At 35.3% G+C, this 22,915-nt stretch overlaps 1 protein-coding gene and 1 long non-coding RNA gene across 2 annotated transcripts in view; one reads left to right on the top strand and one right to left on the bottom strand.

Moving 5' to 3' along the window:
* The window catches only part of LOC125832462 (probable 2-oxoglutarate-dependent dioxygenase AOP1), a 78,460-nt gene that overhangs the window by 20,582 nt on the left and 34,963 nt on the right, over window positions 1-22,915 (top strand). The gene's annotated exons all lie outside the window — the stretch shown is intronic.
* Window positions 6,253-7,307, bottom strand: LOC125832754 (uncharacterized). Its single transcript, XR_007443262.1, has 2 exons — window positions 7,192-7,307; window positions 6,253-6,389 (listed from the first exon to the last, which is right to left on the bottom strand). It is a non-coding gene; the product is annotated as an uncharacterized LOC125832754 (long non-coding RNA).

Below are 22,915 nucleotides of genomic sequence, written 5' to 3'. Positions count from 1 at the left end.
CATCTAATACCTTGTGCAAAACAATGTTTGATGCAAGTACTACACTACCAAGCTGAGTAATTTTTACTTTATAACCATTTGGCAAAGTTATTAATAAAGGTTAAGAAAGATAGGTAATATTGGTTAAGGATTGTATGTCAAAGGTCATGTGATTAGAGGCTCCTGCATCTAGGATCCAAGAGTCAGCTTTGCTGTTGAAACACCTGCAGGATGATTTACCAAAATCAACAGAAGAAATACAAGCTATCATACCTGCAAAGTTCACACTGCCATTCACATTGTCCCAGTGTTTTTCAGCTTGGAACTGTTGCAGTAACTCCACAAATTGATTATATTGTTCTCTTGTCAATTGAGGATCTTGTTCAACATGTTCTCCCCTGTGATCTTCACCTTCTGTAGACCGTACATTGGAAGAAAAACCTTGCACATCAGCCATAGGGCCTTTCCCTTTATTAGGGTTGAAGTTCTGATTATTATTCCTGTATCCGTTTTGATTGGAATTCTGGTAGTTGGAGGTTTGAGGATAGCCATAGATTTTGTAGCACTTCTCTCTGGTATGCCCAGGTCTTTTACAGTAATCACACATCATACGACCCCTATTCCCATTGTAGGTATTGATCTAAGAATAATTGGTTCGAAAGTTGGCATTACCTGTTAATGAGTACATCTGATATGGAAATCGAATTAACCAGAGAAAACAGCACTTTGAAACCGAAATCAAATTCTCGAAGCTTATGAGAAGAATCAACAAAGATCAAAGAATAAAATGCAGAAGAATACTAGACGAAAAAAACAATATCTATATAGTTACTTTTCATAAACTATTTATTTTCTAGAATGTGAGATTCGTGGCGAAGTCGAAAAAAATAAAATATAGACGATATTACAACAAGGAGAAAAATAATTTTTGAAATGAAATGTTAAAATCTGAATTTTTTGAACTAGCAAACATATAGGGTATTTATACTTTATTATCGTGATGAGTATCTTTACCACATGCCCTAAATAACTGTGATTAGCAATTATACTTTGCTCTAGTAATATTATATGTCAGTTACTAACTTTGCAATTCACAATATTTTGCGATTTCATAACTCTCAAACAACATATGCTCACATTATAGGACAAAGATATTTTTCGAATTTTTTTCTTTCTTTCTTTCTCAAATTTTATATGTATTCAAACAACATATGCTCACATTTAGTAGAAACATGAAAGTTTTTAAAAAAATTAAGCTTTTGAAAGTTGTTACACATTAGACGTGATATATTCTGTGACTTTGCTGAAGTATTTATTAATAAGGATTTAGGGATATTAAAGCTTTAAATTTTATGGTATTGTCGTCTATTAAATTAAATTTTAAAAGACTTGTTTTTTTCCTCTGTTGCTATTAGGATTTTATTTGTTTCTCTTATCGTGTGTCAAAAGCGAGCACGTTTAGTTTCTATTAAATATTTACCAAATTATAATTGTTAAATTTAATTGAAATTGTAAAAAAATTAATAACAAACACCAGAAATTTTCTGCAACATAAAAAACTACTAGACATTAAAAAAAAAAATAGACCAAAAATAAATAAAAAATAGGGAAAATTGTATAAAATAGCAAACTATTAATTCAAATTAAATGTTATAACCACAGTTTGATTTAATTGTAACCCGTAGCAAACAATTGTCATTCGCCTCTCTTCCCATATTTCTCGCTCTCAACACTGTCTCCCTCGCCTCTCACTTTATACAAACACAAATGTATAAAATGTGTTTGTGTTTGTATAAAGGGAGAGAAAATTGTATATACAAATACATATTTTTTCGTTCTATACACTTATAATTATTCAAATACAGATCTTCCTCTGCCCATCTCTTTTTTGCCTTTCTCTCTTTCTCGCTTTATACAAACACAAATTATACAAATTACAATGTATAATTTGTGTTGTATAAAGCGAGAGAGAGAGAGTTTTGATATACAAATGTTTTATTTTGATTCAATTGTATACAAATTCAAATTTTATGCAGATATACAAACACATAAAATTGAATTGAGAGGCTGCCAGTATTTATACAAACGAGAGGCTGCCAACGATTTATACAAATGAGAAGCTGCCAGCAATTTATACAAATGAGAGTTTGCCATCGATTTTACACAAATCTGATGCTCCATAGCAAATATAAAGTTTGCTATGGAGCGCAATTATACAAACTATAGCTATAACATACAAATATGATTTTTATGTTTGCTAAACCTAAAATTTACTCTAAAAAATACACCTAAAGATGCACCATACTCTTGAAGACAATTCGCTCTTTATTAGTAATAATACAACATTTTTATAAAAATAAAATATCACGTCTAGGATGTTATATATCGAAAGATGCATATTGGAGAGGGAGGCTTGGCCTTACCTTCGAATATAACATAAGGATAAAAAAATTAACCTTCAACGAAATAGTGCAGGAAAGCTAACTTAGACATTCCAACCCTCGCCAAAAAGGACAACCTTTCTAGCTAACTAATACAACAACCACTCTGATTTAGCAATTTGCTCTGTATTTATTATTGTAATATTGATAATTTGATATAAAGTGATGTCTCACTAACACAGAGCAAATTTCAGAAACTAGTGCATCACTAATACAAATCAAAGTTCAAAACTTTTCGCCATGTTTGATAATATAATTATTCAAACTATATTAATACTCAAACTTGGACCCAAATAATTTCATGATCCAACCCAACTACTCAAGCCCATACCCAATTTGTTTGTTATTTTCATTTGTCATCTAAACTCCAAAGGACCTAATTTTTTTATGTTGTTGTGAGGTGTGATCAGTTGCCAATAACAATTTACTCTTTTTGGCTTTGATTTTGTGATGAATATCACTTTAATATCTATCAAAATTTCTTCTAGAAAAATCGAAAGAATCACTTTACAAAAACCAAACCAAATAGAGTTATACTTACAAAAGATAAATAAATAAAAAAACAAAAACAAATTTGATACGACATTCAATGCACACTTTTTTATAATAAGAAAAAAATCAAATAGTCGTAATAAAGTTTGAAAATAATAATTGAACGCTCATCCCTAATTTGACGGAGAAGAAATAAAAAAGAATAATAAAATAAAGGAAAGCTTTATCAAACGCTTTGGAATGCGTAGAAAGATAAAATATAAATAAGTCATTTTTATTTTTCACAAATCAATTATACTCGATCAAATGTTTAATAACAGAAATTATCCAAAAGTATCAAATTGTTACTTATCGTTTCATAAAATAAGAAGTCGTTGTAGTATAGTGGTAAGCATTCCCGCCTGTCACGCGGGTGACCTGGGTTTGATCCCTGGCAACATTGTAACTTTTTCTTTTTCCAGCAGGTTATAAAGGCGTAGGGGTGGGCTTTTGGTCTTCGGTTCGGGATTCTCAAATTTCAGTAATTGGTAGTTAAAAGTTGATACCAAATTTTTAAGTTTTGATTTGGTAATTCGGTAGGTATATTAAACTTTGATTTGGTTCGGTATTCGGTAATACCGTATTGAACTCAAGGGCGAAGACAGCATATACTTAGGAGCTTCATCCGAACCCCCTTCGACGGTGAATATTACTACAAGTAGAACAGATAACTTGTAGAATGCAAAGCTTGAATGATTCTATTTCATCAGTGAAGTATATATACACATCAGCTGGAAGCTTCTAGACTATTACACTTTGAGCTAACTAACTATACACATTGAATACATGAGTTAACTAACTCTCTAACCAATTTTATAACTAACTATGTTATGTGAGCTGTACAATGCAATACGTGAGCTGTGCAATATAATACTTAATAGTTTTCACACGAATAATCTATTTAATTCTTAGTTTATAATTGAATTGCAACGTTAGCTTGACATTTGTATGAGTCTAATCTTTTGATTAAATTTCGATTGTAAAAGATTGTTTTCTTGGCTCATCTATGTGTGTTAAAGAGTGTCAAATTTCTTGATCGTTGAGACAAACTGATTTGTAATTGAAATTTACAATAATATCTGAGCAAGAATTTGTAATATATTGTTCTTTATAATTACTGAAATAAAATTATTAGTTATCAAAATAATATATTTTATCTTAAAAATTGAGGAAGTAAAGTATCATAATATTTCATGTTGTGGTGATTATTGTTTGATTTTTTTCCCTTATCCATTTTTGCGTAAAGATCTTCTCTAACCCATTCAAAAAGCACATGTTTATTTGAATATGATCATTAGTGTTTTCTCTGTCATTTATATGATATTGAAGATTTACATCTACATAAATAACTAAAATTATCAATCAAACTACATCATTTTACCTTTCCTTCCGAGCTTTAATTATAAGTGCTAAATGCATCTAGATACAATAATCTGTTTTATTTATTAAATTTTTAATAGATAATTAGTACATATTGAATAAACTTTTAACATAAATACAGAGTTTGAATAAAAATTATTAGATTTTTGTCAAAATTGTAGCTTCGCTCGTAATTTCATATCAAATATTGTGTAAAATATATTTAATTGATTTTTAATAATGAAATATGTATAATATTCATATGTTCTTTGTAGAATAATATTGGATTCTTTTAATATATTTGTAGGCAATTATAGTAATATTAATTTTATAAAATGAATGATTAACCGAAACTTTTTTTAAAATTCTAGCCATTATTGTCGAGAAAATAAGTATTAATGACGACATCTTGTGTCACAAAAGAATTAGTATTTGTGGCGTTAACAGCTGCCACCAAAGCAAAGGTTACAGTGGCGACAAGAGTTGCAGCTGAAGGGATAAAGCTTTTGTAGCGACTAAAATCGCCACTAAATGTCGCCACAATAGCTGTATTTAGTGGTGACTTCCTAAAATCGTTACAAATAACTTTTAGTTATGAAAATACTTGCCACAGCCCTTATATCGCCACTAACTATAATTAGTGTCGACTTTCCAGCCTTTTGTAGCGACATCTGTTGCCACTATAACTGTAATTTCTTGTAGTAGCGCAAACACTTTAGACTTTAATGAAAGATATTTGTGATCAAGCGATAAAATTATTTTACTTTTTTAAAAAAAAAATAGATGGTTCATATACGTCTGTGTACCTCTATTCCACTTTGATCAGCATATTATATTTTAGATAGCCGATGAGTTACACATTTCATCATTCATTTCGACATTTTAATCAATTGAAATTGACAATATTTTTGGATAATATTAAAAAAACTTTTTTTGTACATTTAAAAAAACTAATATAGAGATAGAGAGCAGAAAAAAGATAAGATAATCACGTTTATTCACTTACTTTCACAAAAAAATTCTATCTTTTTAATTTAATAATTCTTTAAAACAGCAGTAGAGTTTTTCAACAATTGAATAATGTGCTGCCAGTATAAATATATTACTTCTCCGTCCAATAATAATTATCAAATATTGATTGACACGCATATTAAGAAATAATAAATAATGAGAATAACTCAATAAGTATTACAACTACATTACTCTTTGAATATATTAAATTAATGTTTTGAGAAATGCATTAGATGTTGAATAATACTCCCTCTGTAGCTCTGTCCCTATTTACTTGTCCATTTTTTACTTGACAGACATATTAAGAAAATAATAATTGATATAATGAATTTACCATTTTGTCCTTATTAATTGACACTCCCCCTGTCCCTATTTACTTGTTCACTTTTAACTTGACACATTTATTAAAAAAAATAAATTGACATAGTGAGTTTATAATTTTACTCCTATTAATTGATAAAATTCTAAAATCAATTTACTCATTAAAGAGGTTTTACCTTTTTCAAAATTAATTAATTAAGGGTATAATAAGTTAAAAAAGATTGTTCTTTCTTGATTTGTCAAAATTGACAAGTAAAAAGGAAAAATAGGCAAGTAAAAAGGGAAGGGGAGTAGAATTCCAAAATCAAGTACTCATTAAAGAGGTTTTACCTTTTTTCAAAAACTTTAACTCTCCAAATAAATTGAGGGTATAATAGGTAAGAAATATTGTCTTTTCTTGATTTGTCAAAAGTGACAAGTAAAAAGGGATAAGTAAAAAATTAAAATTGGACAAGTAAACATGATGCCTACCTTGGCTAAAGTCACATTAGCAAAACAATTCTTGTGGTTGTTTACATCAATCATTCTTGTAGTGGCAATTCTAATTGAATGAAATAGAGAATTACGTAGAAAGAAGTCTAAGAGATATACAATTGAGTTGCCTATTATAGCATATCTTATCCATAGTTCGGAAAGTTCAAGTTTGCAATATTTATACCATCCATAAGTCACCCTAGCTCTTCATATGATTATATGTCATGAGCACAATCCAACTCATTCTTATGAGAAGACTGATTCAAGTAAAATCTGCAAAAAGAGAAGATCAAGTCAATTACGAATGTCAGAAAAATGCACAAATGAAAAACCCAGTGAATTATCAAATATAAGCACGCACCGTCACATGTATGTCATTTAAAATAAAAAACTCTAGTTAAGTTATTACAATGTAATAAGATTGAAGTTGTTGATCCACATAATAAAGAAAAAATAAGTAACATTACCTAACAATCATTGATTTCAGATTTGGTCCCAAAAACTGAAAATTATTTTAGCAGACTTATAGCAACGTGGTAGTACTTCATATATCTTGAGATAGAAAATCTCCAACACTTCCGATTCAATATTCCACGTATGACAACACAACATGTTCATACATGAAGCAGAAATAAATATATGCTTTCCACCGAGTTTTTAATTTATCTACAATTGCTTTGTCGACTCTGTAAACTTTTCCCCATTGTTCCTTTCATTGGGTCAGTGATTTTTTATATTTATCATCAACATTTGATCAAGGTCAGTGATTTTTATATTTCAATTTGTTATGTTGCACTTAAATTATAGCTCCTTCCAACTTTTTCTTTATGCAAGCACAATAGTCCTGTAAAGTGTAAAGCATTGTATTACTAACCATCATGGTCAAAGAACTATTATTTGTGATCAAGCTGATTTTGCGCGCACACAACTATGTAAGGATCTATGAAAGGCGTGAAAACTCTGTTAAAAGCAAATGTGCTATAAATTATTAAAACCAAATGCATGATACAATAACATTTACATTCAATATATATTCAAAGCAGCGCAAAAGATAATCACATTGAGAGCAACTTACTTGAAATGCTTTCCGAACCATTCCAACATTTCTTAATTAGCATCGCCAGCTATATTCACACCCATTACCATGTATCTCTCTCTTTACCAATTTTGAAAAGTAAAATTTGATGAGTATTGTAATGTCACAAGGTGGACACCATGTAAATTGGTTCAAGTTGCACTTGTTTTCAGTACGAAAAAGAATTAGAAAGAAGAAAAGATTTCAAGGACATAAGCAGATAACCCATTGAGAATTACATATTCTTCAGCAAAGTGTTGCCTATCTCCATAGTACCTGAAAGCAAAAAAATGATAATCATGTTATAGATTGGCAGGAGTGCTGAAGCAGAATGCATTTTAAAATAGAAATTGTTTATCTACTCTATCCGAGGAAAGCTCACATCTTCTAATGCTTTTGCAATTAAGCTTGCCGTCTTTAATTCGTTTTTTGCGAAGTAATCATTAACTGAGTTTCTCTCAGTGTCAATGCACTAAACGAAACAACTACTACATATATTGCAAAGAGAGAACTGTTGTCCACTCTAGAGCTTTAAAAGACACAAACCGAGCACGTTTCCGCACTATCTAATCTAAGCAAAAATAAGGCAGATATAAAACTATATAGAAATCACTCTTATCAGCTAAATATTATGACGACAAAGCAGAACATTGAATGATCCATTTTTTCGAATTAAGAACATCGAATCAGGTGCTTTCAAATGGACATCAAAACATGCAAATATTGCTTGATATATGAACTGTGTGATATGATATAACTGCTCTAAATTACTCATATTTCGAAGTCATAGAGTCTCCAAAAAAAGAAGTATTTTGCAGCTGAATTTGGAATCTTTTTGCATAGATTTCTCCTCTCATGTCATATAATCACATAGTATATCTAGGACAAAGATTACTCATTTTTCTTGTGTACCTTTAGTTTCTTGAGAAATTCACTTAGGCTTATTAGCTGTTAAAAAGAGTCTCATCAGTTGTTTCTTCTTTACCAGCATATACTGTTATAGAATAGTGCCAATTTCAGTTGTATATGATGGGTCAGACAGCACAATAATAAATATAAAGTTTTGTTCTTGAAAATCTTCTTGTTGTGTTAAGCAAACATGAGTGTTCTGTGGGATTGATTTTCTTGAAAGTTTAAAGAAAGGTGTGAAAATTATTCTGGTGTAATTAGTAAGGAGGTCAAGAAAGGGGAGCAAGAGGGTAAAAGTAGTTGTGATGTTGCTGAGAAAGTTATGGTGGCTGTGAAGGCATCAAAAGCGGTATCTAAGAATGTTGTTGTGTGGGCTCTGACTCATGTTGTTCAACCTGGAGATTACATTACACTTCTTATGGTTGTTCCTTCACAAAATTATGGTATAACATTCATCTAACTTGTTTCCATTTCTTTCGGCATCTCATTGTGGTAGCACTAAAATGTTGTATTATATTCAAGTATATGTCAACTACATTTATAGAAAGAAAAAAGCCTACGAAAAGAGAACTTTTGATTGGTATCATGGATTTTATATAGAAATGGCAATTTGGTATTCTTACTTGCTTTGAGATTAGGTACTTATTAGAGTGCAAGCTAGGGTGGACACCCATTATGAAAAAATAAAAGAAGGTACTTAAGAGTGTTGCCTGATTGAAACAAAATTTCTCTGAATTGAACAGAAATCTTGGTTTATTGATTATTCTGCTCCTCTTTGCTGATTGACACCCTCATGTCATCTTATGGATGCTGGATATATTCCTCGTGGATTTTTCTGACAGTCTGTTACTTGTAGCTATTTTCAAGCTAAGTTGATCTTGGCTCTTGTAAGAATGGGAAAGATAGTCAGTCCTTCAAGGAGGATTTACTTCTCAAGCCACTGACTTCTAATTAGTCTATTGAAGCTATAGATAATATATATGTTCAGAGTACATACCAAGAAGAAATAAACCACAAACCTTTTTGAGAAAATGACTAAGTATATATTTTATATATATTTTTTTTTATTAATTGGAAAAGTTTTGACTAACATTTTTAATGTTTATTTAAGAAAAAAATATATTTTAACTAAAAATAATAATTTTTAAATGGGTACAATATGAATAAGTGAAGAGGCGTTAAAACATATATCTTAAGAATAAAATGTTTAACTTAATTAGAAAGTATAATTTGATCAACATATTTGATTAATAAAATAAAATATTAAAAGTTAACCAACACAAAGAACATAACTTATCTTTTGGGGAATGTAATTAAGTTAATTAAAAATTATAAAGTTAGAGTTAAACAACAAACAATAAATAATAACAATTAAATAATTAAAGAGTAAGGAGGAAATGAATTTGGGCCTCCTTTTGGGCCAACTTCGCTGGAATTTTGGCCTTTAAACCAATCCCGTTTTTGTATATACTGGTTGTATATCAGTGTATATGAGCGTATATATCAGCTATTTTCATGTATCTCTTGCTTCCGAACACCTGTATTTCGTCTCAGCCCTCTGTTTTTGCGTTTTGGGCCTGCATATCAGTGTATACCGCTGTATACAACATGTAAACAGCCCCCTTTTTACTTTCCGGGACCTGTAATTTGACTTTCCAGCAACTCGACAAGATGTGGCCGACTCAATAAAAGAATCTTGGGCCTTTATGGCCCTCTCGAAGTACGAAGGGAAGAAAGATGAAGCCCAAGAGGGCTCGGATGGTATTACATGCAACAAAATAATAATAATAATAATAATGATTAGCGTTCGAAAAGAATAAGAGAAAGAGCGTACCTAAGACAAATTATCATGACAACTCCCAAACTAATACACAGTAACTAAAACCTAAGTCATGCAAATGAATGCAACCAATTTAACAAATAACAAATAAATACATGCTAACAAATGAATGCATGCCTAACAAGTGATGTCAACTGTAGCCATATTCAACAATGCCAAGCTAAATTTAATAATCTTAAAACAACAATAAGTGATATTGGAGAGACACACCATAGAGTATTAAACAAACTCCAAACAATTTTAGCAAAGGTTAAGATAACAAGCCAAATGGAGCATATGAAGGTTAAATTATTATTATTATTTTTTTAGATAAAGAAGCTACCGGTTAAAATAAGAACAAATGGAGATTATCATAAGAGCTATTCTTTATGACCAAGGGGAAATAATGATAACAACCATCCCTTTTATAATAGATATGAACTTTTTAGTGTTAAACCGAGGCCATAAGCAGAGAACTGGACAGGTTGGGATTTAAGCAAAATACGGAAGACATGAATTAAATGACTCACTATTCACAATAAAGAAACTTAGCTAGTAATACTAACCCACTAGAATAAAAGGCAAAACATGAGCTTTTGACAAAGAAGAACAAATTTAAACCAAGATGAAAACAATAAGATGAGTTTCAACACAAGACAAGGGCTGAAATGAAACCAAACAGAGGAAAGATTAACTCCACTATATGACACATACCATCTAAATGCACTTTCCACGCAACAACAAGATATGCTAAAGTCTAATTCATGAATTCACTTAAGACTTAAATACCAACGAGATATATATATATATATATATATATATATATATATATATATATATATATATATATATATATATATATATATATATATATATATATAACATACCAAGATAGGAACAGACCACAACCAAGACAAAAGCAAGATTTAGGCTAAAACATATAAACCAAATTTATACACAAAATTTATATAAGCTTATGAATTCGAGATAACTACAATCTGGTTATTTGAACAAAAGGAGCTACGAACAACGGCTATTCGAAATCGAAAGAAATGAAGAAAAAGAAATTATTCACTTTTCCAACTAATATCCATTTCAAAACTGAACAAGTCAAAAGAAAAGATCAACATTTATGTCTATAGATGTGCAGATTAGGCAAACATTGAGAGTCTCTAGTCATGAGTCACAATTTTTATTTTTATTTAAAAAAAAAATCAAATCAGTCGATAGACAATAAAGAAAATAAAACTCTGCGATTAACGCAATCAATATTACGACCAAAACGATCATGAGATCCTTAGCTCAAACAGAAATTTAAGCAAAGCAAAGTTACAAGGATTTTACCTCTTCTTGGGCAGCGAACTTGACAATGAACTGAGAGCAGGGATTCTTCTACCACTAAATCTTAATACGAACAACAAACAAGAATTCTGGGCAGAATTAGAGCAGCTACCTTTTTGGAATTTAGAATCAAAAGACTAAAATGTGAAATTGTAAAGTGTAAAACCTATTTGCCGAAAACTCCACTCAAAAACTTCTCCTCCCAACAATGATTAAAATAGATGAATATATAGATGGAAATTAGGGGGAAATCGTGTGAAATTTTGAATTTTCAAATTCGAATTCATTCTGCCCCTTTTCAGACAATCGTAGAAAGCTTTGAAAAAATCCCCTAAAATGGGGGAAAGGGGACGTGAGGGTGATGGGTTTGCAGGGTATGGGTTCTTGCAAGGTAGGAGACGCAATTTCCGGGTTGATTTAGCGTGAAGAAGACGAAGGCAAGTATGGGGGTGGGGTCGTTGTGTTTCTTCACGCCAAGAAGAAGAGTAGGGTTATTTTGGCTTGCTGTAGAATTGTATTGGAGGGTTTTTTATTGTTATGAAGTTGGGTTGCTAACATTAATGTGAGAAAGGGAGAAATGGGCTGGGAATTTAAAATGAAGATGGGCCCAAAATTGGCCTATTGAATTGGGTATGGGTGAGGTAAAAAGGGGCTAGTTTTGAATTAAGAATTTGGTCAAATTGATTGAAATTGTAGCCAATTAAAATTAAGGACTTAGTCAAATTGAATTTAATTAGCAAATTCGACTTATAATTAAAGATGACAAATTAATACAATTAATTAACGAGCTTCTTAATCTTAACAAAATAAAATAATCAACTTAATTAAAAGAACTAATTATTTCACACACACACACACACACACACACACACACACACACACACACACACACACACACATATATATATATATAAACAATATATATGAACTATTATATAACTAAATAATTAACCAAATATTTAAAATATAAAATCTTTTTGAGACTATTTTCGAATATTCATAAAATATACTAATTATATACATAATTATGTGAAAGATATATATTATCTAAAAATTATAAAAAGTGACAAGACTATTTAAAATAACTTGCGAACTATATTATTATTATTATTATTATTATTATTATTATTATTATTATTTATTTATTTGAAATTTTATAAAACTAATTATTTAAAATCGTTTGAAATTGAAGAAGCTCGATGATTAATATACATTGTGGAGGTCAAAAATTGGGTGTCAACAGCTGTCCCTCATTTGACTTGGATTGATGAAAGAAATTCGAGGCAAATGAAATTGACGAATCCAATTTTGACCGACTACATCTTCATTTTTAGGAAAGGGATTTTGGTATGGACTTTAGGAATTATGGTCGAACCTCGTTATCAGGTTTTCTACATATCTCAGGCTATATGAGAAATCAAGCCACTTGTAGTTCGATACGCTTGATTTGACGAAAAATTCAAAAGCTATCCCGATATCGAATTATGAAGAGACCGGAATGCTTGAGAATAAGATTTGAGAGAAGATGTTGGAATACAGTCGAGTTTTCAACATTGAGCCTGCCTATATATCCTTAAACATTAGGAATCAGGCTGTTTGTAGTTCGACTCGATCGATTGAAAAGGAAATCTATTATGCTAGATAACCTTTGTTTCTGGAAGAGTGACAAGTAAGTCAAGTATGGAAGGAGGCTTGCAATCTCTTAGCCATGAATGTGACGCGCTTCACATCCATAATTAAGAACTTGCATGGACATAATTTCCAAATCTCTTGGTGTATTGTCACTCAGATTGGAAAGTTGTTTCTGGAGGAAACAAAAAAAAATTGAATATGAAACTGAAACCGACAAACTCAAAGATAAACCCACATGCCTTCTGATAGGGGTGTGGTTTGATTGTGGTAAAAGTCGCTCCTCAGTTCGCGTCCTAAGAGTTTGGTACTCCTCTTTGGACTATGTCCCAGTTCGCTGCTAAGAAAAAGTTCCATGTTATGCTGCATCCTTTTTTATGTCGTCCGCACCGTGTTGACACTTAATTTCTCTCCTTGAGCATTTGACATCAACTTCTTTCAGTTTGACGTAAAGCAAATAAAGCTCGTATCTCATATTTTCAATATAATTCTTCAATGTACTATTCTTTTGATATCAAAGCAGTAATAGATTGATGTAATATGTTGGTGGTTCTCTTGATGGTCTGAATATGCAATGACCATTTGACAATTTAAATATGAATGGTCTTCTCGGAGGTTTGAATATGAAATGGCCCTCTTGGCGGTTTGAATATGACGGCCCTCTCGGCAGTTTGAATGTGAATGGCCTTCTTGACAATTTGAATGTGAATGGCCCTCTCGGCAATTTGAATATAAATGGCCCTCTCGGCAATTTAAATATGAATGGTCTTCTTGGAAATTTAATATGCAATGGCCCTCTCGGCATTTTGAATATGAATGGCCCTCTTGGCGGTTTGAACACGATGGCCCTCTCGGCGGTTTGAATATTCAATGGCCCTCTTGGCATTTGTATAGGATGGCCCTCTCGGCAATTTGAATATGAATGGCCCTCTTGGCAATTTAATATGCAATGGCCCTCTCGGCATTTTGAATATAATGGCCCTCTTGGAAGTTTGAATATGCAATGGCCCTCTTGGCATTTGTATGTGTAACACCCCGTATTCGAAACAGACGAAAATGCAGATTTTGAGAAGTTGCAGGTGCAACTTACGGTCACCATCCACGGACCGTAGGTCAGACCATGGCCCATGCTGGTGGACCGTGGTTCACCACTGCAACCCCTCCCCAAACCAGCTTAGAAAATTGGCTAAGTCTCGACCCACGGATAGACCCACGGTCCGTAGATCAGACCACGGTCCGTGGACTGTGTTCGTGGATCAAGACCTCCTTTACCAGCCTCTGACACAAACTACGGTCGACCAGCACGGACCGTCATTCGATCCACGGTCCGTAGGTCTGACCGTAGATCGAAGGTTAGCAGCCAGTTAGCTGAAAATTCTGATGGGTCAACTTCAGATGGTCATAGCTTTTAGCACAAAATGAATTATGTGTCCCATGACCTATGGTTAGATATATAATTGAATTACCTTTCCAACGCCACTGAGTTTGCTAAATTCCGACCTCCGAATAAAAAGTTATGCCCGTTTTAGTGAAGGCCTGTCGAACAGGCTTGACTTACGGACGCAATCTACGGACCGTAGATTGACCTACGGCCCGTAGGTCCAATCCGTAGGTCACTCCGACAGCAATTAACTCAGGGATTTTTTGGTCTTTTCCTATTTCGTTTAACCCCTAAGGTACGTCGTTTAGACCCTAAATCATGAGATTTTAATTAGTTTAAGCCTAGAAACATAACTAGAACTTACCTAAGTCAAATCATTAATCAAACTTAGAAGAATTAGAACGCTAAAAGGAGAAAAGAAGTCAAGAACCCTAGTTCAAGAACGCAGCAAGTTTCCTTCAGTTCCAGCCCCGAAATCAAAAGATTTCTCCGTGGAATTCGTCACCAGGTATGTGGGATTTCACTAGTGGGTTCCTTTCGCCCATTAGGTCCCTAGAATTCAGTCAGATTCTTGATTCCATGATTATGAACAGACTTAGGGTTTCTAGAATTTGAACAGATCATCATGAATTAATTATTTAAATGTTCCAAATCAGATTATCATGTTAGTGCTCAGTTTATCGCATGAATTTCAGAACCCTAGCTATGTATTTCTTTAGTTCTTGAATTACACATGCTAGGTCAGATATTTCAGTATTCAGTTTTACATGCCTCAGTTTATGAATGCATCATTATCAGATTAATTGTTGCATTCTCAGTTTGCATGTTCAGTTCGAGCTATCCAGTATTTACAGAAAACTCAGTCATAATGTGTTAACCATTTAATCTATTGGGAGTAGCATAATACCGAGTTGGACTAGGGTTTCAGCGTACCCATATAGTCCCAGAACTACGAGCCACGTAGGTGTAAGTCCCCTCTGTGGGCAACATCAGTTTAGTGATCACGCCAGCATGCCTCTATACCTCTGGCAGGGTATATTGGGTCCTCTCGATGGGGCGTATACATCGGACTCCACATTTAGCTCATGTGGTTTTATGTCGGTTATTAGTAGCTCCCACAGTTCAATCAGACTCTATTGCATTGACCACATTTCAGTACAATCAGTATTCAGTCTCAGCATGTTATAAATTTAGTCATTGCATTCAGTTAGCTCAGTATTCAGTATTTCAGTATCTATATCATGTTCAGATTATATCATTGCTCAGTATGCTTTGTTCAGTTATATGTTATTTCAGCTTTACTCTATCCTGCATGCTCAGTACCTTTCAAGTACTGACGCATACGTGCGCTGCATCTTCTCGTGATGTAGGTTCAGGTTCTCAGCATCCAGATCACGCTTAGATCGGTTCCCGATCTCCAGTTCAGCAGAAATCAGTGGTGAGTCCTCATTCTCCGAGGACAATAGTCATGAGTTTCTTTTCAGTATTTTTAGTCTTTAGTTTCAGTTTTGCTAGATCTAGTTGGGGCATGTCCCAACATTTCTAGTCAGTTTAGAGGCTTATTTCAGACATAGTTAGATTCAGCTTAGTATCTTGAGTTTGATATTTCTTTTGTATTAAACTCTCAGATTTGATATATTCAATTATAGTATATGGGTATTCCCCATCTTTTCAGATTTAATTATGAATTAGCTTCCGCATCAGTTTATTTTCTTTAGTATGCTCATGATCATGCCAGCAGGGTTAGCTTGGGATCACTTGTGGTCCTAGGTCCCGTGTCCGCGTCTCGGGGGTAGCTTGGGGCGTGACAAACTTGGTATCAGAGCATTAGGTTTAAGTGTCCTAGGATGTCTGAAAAGCCGCACTAGGTAGAGTCTTTTTCATGGGTGTGTAGTGCGCACCACATCTAATGAGAGGGAGGCTACAAAGTGTCTTTAGGAAAAATCTTCATTTTCTTGTTACTCTTATCGTGCGTAAGGTATGATCTAATTCCATTCTAACTCGACGTTCTACGTTTCAGATCATGCCTCCTCGTAGAGCTTATATCAGGAATGCGAATGCCAGGAACGCAAACGCAGCTCCTCCAGTTCCAGATCAAGAAGTGTCGAATGCTAAATTCAGGAATGCCATTCAGATGTTGGCTCAGAGTGTCGCTAACCAGAACAATCAGCAAGTTCAAGCTCCTGTGAATGCAAATGGTGGATCAGCAGCAGCAAGGGTCCGTGACTTTGTTAGGATGAATCCTCCAGAGTTCTTAGGATCGCAGACTGGTGAAGATCCCCAGAATTTCTTGGATGAGATCAAGAAGATCTTTGAGGTGATGCAGGTCACTGGGAATGATCGGGTTGAGTTAGCATCTTACCAACTTAAGGATGTAGCTCATATCTGGTACACTCAGTGGAAGGAGAACAGGGGTACAGATGTTGCTCCTATTACTTGGGAATGTTTCAGCGAAACCTTTCTAGACAGGTTTTTCCCCATAGAGTTGAGAGAAGCAAGGGCCCAGGAATTTATGAACTTGAGGCAGGGTAAAATGACTGTCCAAGAGTATGGGCTCAAGTTTAACCAACTCTCCAGGTATGCTCCTCACATGGTTGCTGATTCCAGGGCTCAGATGAATAAGTTTCTCTATGGAGTGTCAGACTTAGTGAAAACAGAGTGTAGAAATGCTATGTTGTTGGGAGACATGAACATCTCTAGGCTCATGACTCATGCTCAGCAGGTTGAGGGTGATAAGCTTAGGGAACAGGCTAAGGAGACTAAGAAAGCAAGAACAGGTAACTACGAGTATTCCCACCAGAAATCGGGTGGTGGAAACCGCTCGCATTTTCAGCAGAAGTCTTCGACTCCAGCCCCTTCATCAGCTAGTGTTGCATCCCCCAGGTTCCGTAATGATCAGAAAGGTAGGGCGTCAGGCTCTAAGTCTCAAGGTAGTGGTCCAGGCACCAAAACCTACCCAACTTGCCTGAAATGTAGTAGGAACCATCCGGGTGAGTGTCTTGCAGGTAAGGAAGGATGCTTTGGGTATTCCCCATCTTTTCAGATTTAATTATGAATTAGCTCCCACATTAGTTTATTTTCTTTAGTATGCTCACGATCATGCCAGTAGGGTTAGCTTGGGATCACTTGTGGTCCTAGGTCCCGTGTCCGCGTCTCGGGGGTAGCTCGGGGCGTGACAGTATGAATGGCCTTCTTGGCAATTTAATATGCAATGGCCCTCTCGGCATTTTAAATATGAGTGGCCCTCTCGGCGGTTTGAATATGAATGGCCCTCTTGGCGGTTTGAACATGATGGCCCTCTCGGCGGTTTGAATATTCAATGGCCCTCTTGGCATTTTGAATATGAATGGCCCTCTTGGCGGTTTGAACATGATGGCCCTCTCGGCAGTTTGAGTATGCAATGGCCCTCTTGGCATTTGTATGAATGGCCTTCTTGGCAATTTAATATGCAATGGCCTTCTCGGCATTTTAAATATGTGATAGCTTTCATCAATATTTGATATGATGATAGGTAATTTTTGATCATAACATCATTTTCATCGGTATCACACAACTAATTGATATTTGCTGGATATGTTCTCCTGAACTAGTTGGTTGATAAATATAGCTCCTTTGATGATCTTATTATACCCTGCATCCACAAAAACATGTTAGTTTTCTAACACTGATCTGTGTTGAAGTCACCTTGCTCCTGGTCCCGTTATCTCCGGAACTTTGTCTGGTAGATCCAATGAATCACAGGAGACAAAAGACAAGATCATATTAAAACATTTGCTAGGTATGAAGTTTTTGAAAAATAGTCTTAAAGAAAATCTCTGCCAATTAATTGTCACAACATGCACGACACGAACAAAACCTTTTGTCTCAGATTTTGATATGACAGGTAGCTTGCTAGCAACTTAAAACCCTTTAATAACACGTCAATTTGAGGCAATTGAAGTTGACTTCGAAGGTCCGAGTATCCTTGATGGAATTTTTGAGGTCCTTCTCAAAATTTTTGTCCCAGTTAGATGTTTCAAAAACAAATCTGATGATGATCACGTGAGTCTTGCATTTGAGATCTCCTCAAAATTATTCCTAGTTGTACATTTCGATATGATATTTGACTCTTGTTAGTAGGAAATGACTTTTCTTGTAGAATTTTTGAGGTCCTCTCAAAAATTCTGTCTCAGTTTCCATTATGAGGGGAAATGGAAATCTTATTGGGAATATGACCGAACCCTTGTGGCGCCTACATATCCCGTTGAGGCAGGAATCAGGTCAAACGTAGTTCCTATCTCGAGAAGTGACAAAAAAGAAAATTTTATAAGGAAACGACCGAGGCCGACATAGGCCGCCTACGTATCTCATTCTCGAGAATTCAGGTCGAACGTAGTTCAAGTACTAAGAAAACATTACAAATTGATAAAAAGGGTGACCGAGGCCGACATAGACCGCCTACGTATCTCATTCTCGAGAATTCAGGTTAGACGTAGTTCATTACAAGAGGGATAAAATCTAAAACGACGCGATTACAAGCAAATAGAATGATTACAAGGAAATGACAAGAAAATACAAACTGAAGTTTCACACATAGTATCTCTTAACGGCATCTGAATTGATAGCTTTGCGCCACACCTGACCGTCCATCTCTGCTAGAACCAAGGCTCCTCTTGATAGTATTTTGTGGACAACATACGGTCCTTGCTAGTTAGGTGCAAACTTTCCTTTGTATTCGTCTTGATGAGGGAAAATGCGTTTCAACACCAATTGGCCTACCTCAAATGTTCGAACTCTTACTTTCTTATTGAAAGCACGAGTCATTCTTTGTTGATACAGCTGGCCATGACAAACATCACTTATTCTTTTCTCATCAATCAATGCCAATTGCTCATATCGATCACGAATCCATTCGGCATCGCTCAATCCAGCTTCCTGAATAATTCTTAAAGATGGTATCTCAACTTCAGCTGGTATCACTGCTTCTGTTCCGTATACCAATAGGTAAGGAGTTGCTCCAGTTGAGGTTCGGATTGTGGTGCGGTAGCCAAGCAAATTATAAGGCAAATTTTCATGCAACCATTTGTAGTTGTCAATCATCTTTCTCAGTATCCTCTTGATGTTCTTATTAGCAGCTTCCACAGCTCCATTCATCTGAGGGCGATATGTAGTTGAATTGCGGTGGATAATTTTGAATTGTTCACATATCTCTTTCATCAAGTGACTATTCAGATTTGCTCCATTGTCCGTGATGATAGACTCTGGAACTCCAAAACGACATATCAAATTGTTGCGAACAAAATCGGCCACAACTTTCTTTGTCATAGCTTTGTAGGAAGCAGCTTTGACCCACTTTGTGAAGTAATCAATGGCGACCAAAATGAACCTATGACCATTGGAGGCGACAGGCTCAATAGGTCCAATAACATCCATACCCCAGGTTGCAAATAGCCAATGAGAACTCATCGCATTGAGCTCTTGGGGTGGTACTTTGATCAGATCTCTGTGTACCTGGCATTTATGACATTTTTGGACAAACCGGCTACAATCATTTTCCATAGTCATCCAGAAGAATCCCACCCTTAAGATTTTCTTTGCTAATGTAAGCCCATTCATGTGCGTCCCACACACTCCAGCGTGCACTTCTTCAAGCAATTTTGTGGCTTCTACAGCATCCACACATCTCAGTAATCCCAGATCGGCTGTCCTCTTGTAAAGAACCTCTCCATTCAAAAAGAAGTTGTTTGCCATTCTTCGGATTGTTTTCTTCTGAATACTTGTTGCTTTCTCCGGATATTCACCAGCTTCTAAGTACTTTTTCACATCGATATACGATGCATTCCCATCTCATTCTGCTTCTACATGTGAACAATGTGCTGGTTGTTCTTTTAAAACTATCTCAATTGGATCGATATAACTCTTTTCTGGATGTTGTATCATGGACGATATGGTTGCAAGGGCGTCAGCAAGCTCGTTCTGTATTCTTGGTGTGTGTCTAAACTCGGTCTTCCTAAATCTTTTGCATAATCTCTGTACCAATTGTACGTATGGTAAGATTTTAGGATTCTTCACCGCCCATTCTCCTTGAACTTGATAAATCAACAAGTCTGAATCACCAATTATCAGTAATTCTTGAACATTCATGTCAAGAGCCATTCTAATGCCAACAATACATGCTTCGTACTCAGCCATGTTATTAGTGCATCGAAATCTAAGCTTTGTTGTTGCTGGGTAATGTTGCCCTGATTCAGATATCAACACTGCTCCAATTCCTGATCCTATAGAGTTTACTGCTCCATCAAAGAACATTCTCCACCCAGGATATGATTCTGATATGTCTTCCCCTACAAACAATACTTCTTCATCAGGGAAATATGTTTTAAGCGGTTCATATCCATCATCTACTGGGTTTTCGGCAAGGTGATCGGCCAAGGCTTGCCCCTTGATTGCTTTCTGAGTCATGTACACAATATCGAACTCACTCAACAACATTTGCCATTTTGCTAGCTTTCCTGTGGGCATTGCTTTCTGAAATATGTACTTGAGCGGGTCCATCCTCGAAATAAGATGTGTTGTATAAGCCGACAGATAATGTCTCAATTTCTGAGCAACCCAAGTCAAAGCACAACAAGTTCTCTCTAAAAGGGTATAACGAGCCTCATAAGATGTGAACTTCTTGCTCAAATAGTATATAGCTCTCTCATTTCTTCCGGTCTCATCATGTTGTCCCAACACACACCCGAATGCATTGTCAGAGATGGATAAATACAATAGCAAATGAGTACCTGCACGTGGTGGCACCAACACTGGTGGATTCGAAAGGTAACTTTTGATGGTGTCAAAAGCCTTCTGACATTCTTCGATCCATTTGGTTGGTGCATCTTTTCGTAGAAACTTGAATATGGGCTCACATATCACCGTCGATTGAGCTATGAATCGACTGATGTAATTCAGTCTCCCCAGAAAACTCATTACTTCCTTCTTAGTCTTTGGAGGACGTAAGTCTTGAATTGCCTTGATTTTGGAAGGATCAAGCTCGATACCTCTTCTGTTAACTATGAATCCGAGTAACTTCCCTGCAGGTACTCCAAATGCACATTTGACTGGGTTCAACTTCAAATCATACCTACGTAACCTGTTAAAGAACTTTTCCAAGTGTGTCAGGTGATCCGAACTCTCGCGGGATTTTATGATGACATCGTCCACATACACTTCAATTTCTTTGTGAATCATATCATGGAAAATGGTGGTCATAGATCTCATGTAAGTGGCTCCCTCATTCTTGAGGCCGAATGGCATCACTCGATAATGGTAGACTCCCCAAGGTGTGATGAATGCTGTTTTTTCTGCATCTTCTTCATCCATTAGAATCTGGTGGTATCCCGCAAAGCAATCCACAAAAGATTGCAACTCATGCTTAGCACAATAATCGATGAGTATGTGGATGTTTGGCAAGGTGAAATTATCTTTCGGACTTGCTTTGTTGAGATCCCGATAATCCACGCATATCCTGATTTTTCCATCTTTCTTCGCCACTAGAACAATGTTAGCCAGCCAAGTGGGATACTTGGTCACTTCAACGACTTTTGAGTCGATCTGCTTCATGACCTCCTCTTTTATCCTTAAACTCAGATCGGGCTTGAACTTTTTGGTTTTCTGCTTTACTGGACAATACTCTGAATTGATAGGCAGCTTATTGGAAACAATATCGGTGCTTAACCCTGGCATATCATCATAAGACCAGGCAAACACATCGATATATTGTCTGAGTAGCTTGACCAATTCTTTTCTTTCCGTTGCTGCCAAATGGACAATGACTCGGGTTTCTCTGATCGACTCGTCATCTCCCAAGTTTACTGTCTCTGTTTCATCCAAGTTGGGCTTTTATCGTCTTCAAGTTGCCTCAAGTCCTCGGTAAGGTGTTCAGGCATCATAGTTTTCTCATCATATTCTTCACATTCATCTTCATCGACCTTACTTGGTTCGCCGTGTTCGTGACATGTCATGACATTGGCAGGTTTAGATTCATTTTTACTGAAAAGAACAACAAATCAACCATGTTAGATAGAAAGAGTTTAAATGTATTTGTTGCGGAATAACTCGCAATGACAAGATAATCAATTTAAAATAAACGAGGCTTTCATTGGAATTTTAAAAAAGCGTACAAACTTTGGTCATGACTCATGAGTCATTTCCTTTTTAAACATTACGATGAAAAATAAAGTGACATAAATGGTGGTTTCGGGCCTCGTCCGAACAACACCGATTTTCAAAAATAAAACTTCAAATCTTGTCTTTGTCTACCAAGCCATTCGATGGATCATAAGTGGAGTGGCCATCCAATTCTGCAGCATCTCTCCAGGTCTGGCATCTCGGATGGTGGGTGTTGTTGTGCATTCTGTTGAGATCACATCACAATTTTCTTCATCAAACAATTTTCCCATCCTTTCCACTAGACCATCAATCTCAGGCTCTAAATCTTTAGCAACAAATGACTGGTATAATACTGGAATAGGCTTCGGTATATCACAGTCATGTTTCTTCCTTGTTTCTGCTTCAAATAATTCTTCCTCTGTTGTGGTATAACCGATACCGAATCGGAAATTTTGAAGTGGTATAGGGAGAGGTTCGGATATGCCATCCAAATTCTTGCCTAACCCACGCCC

Source organism: Solanum verrucosum, unplaced genomic scaffold (genome assembly GCF_900185275.1).
Source record: "Solanum verrucosum unplaced genomic scaffold, falcon-dt-bn FXZP01000102.1, whole genome shotgun sequence".
Taxonomy (NCBI): Eukaryota; Viridiplantae; Streptophyta; class Magnoliopsida; order Solanales; family Solanaceae; genus Solanum; species Solanum verrucosum.
Note: the sequence above shows the minus strand (reverse complement) of the source record. Positions and strands in the feature narration are given on the sequence as shown.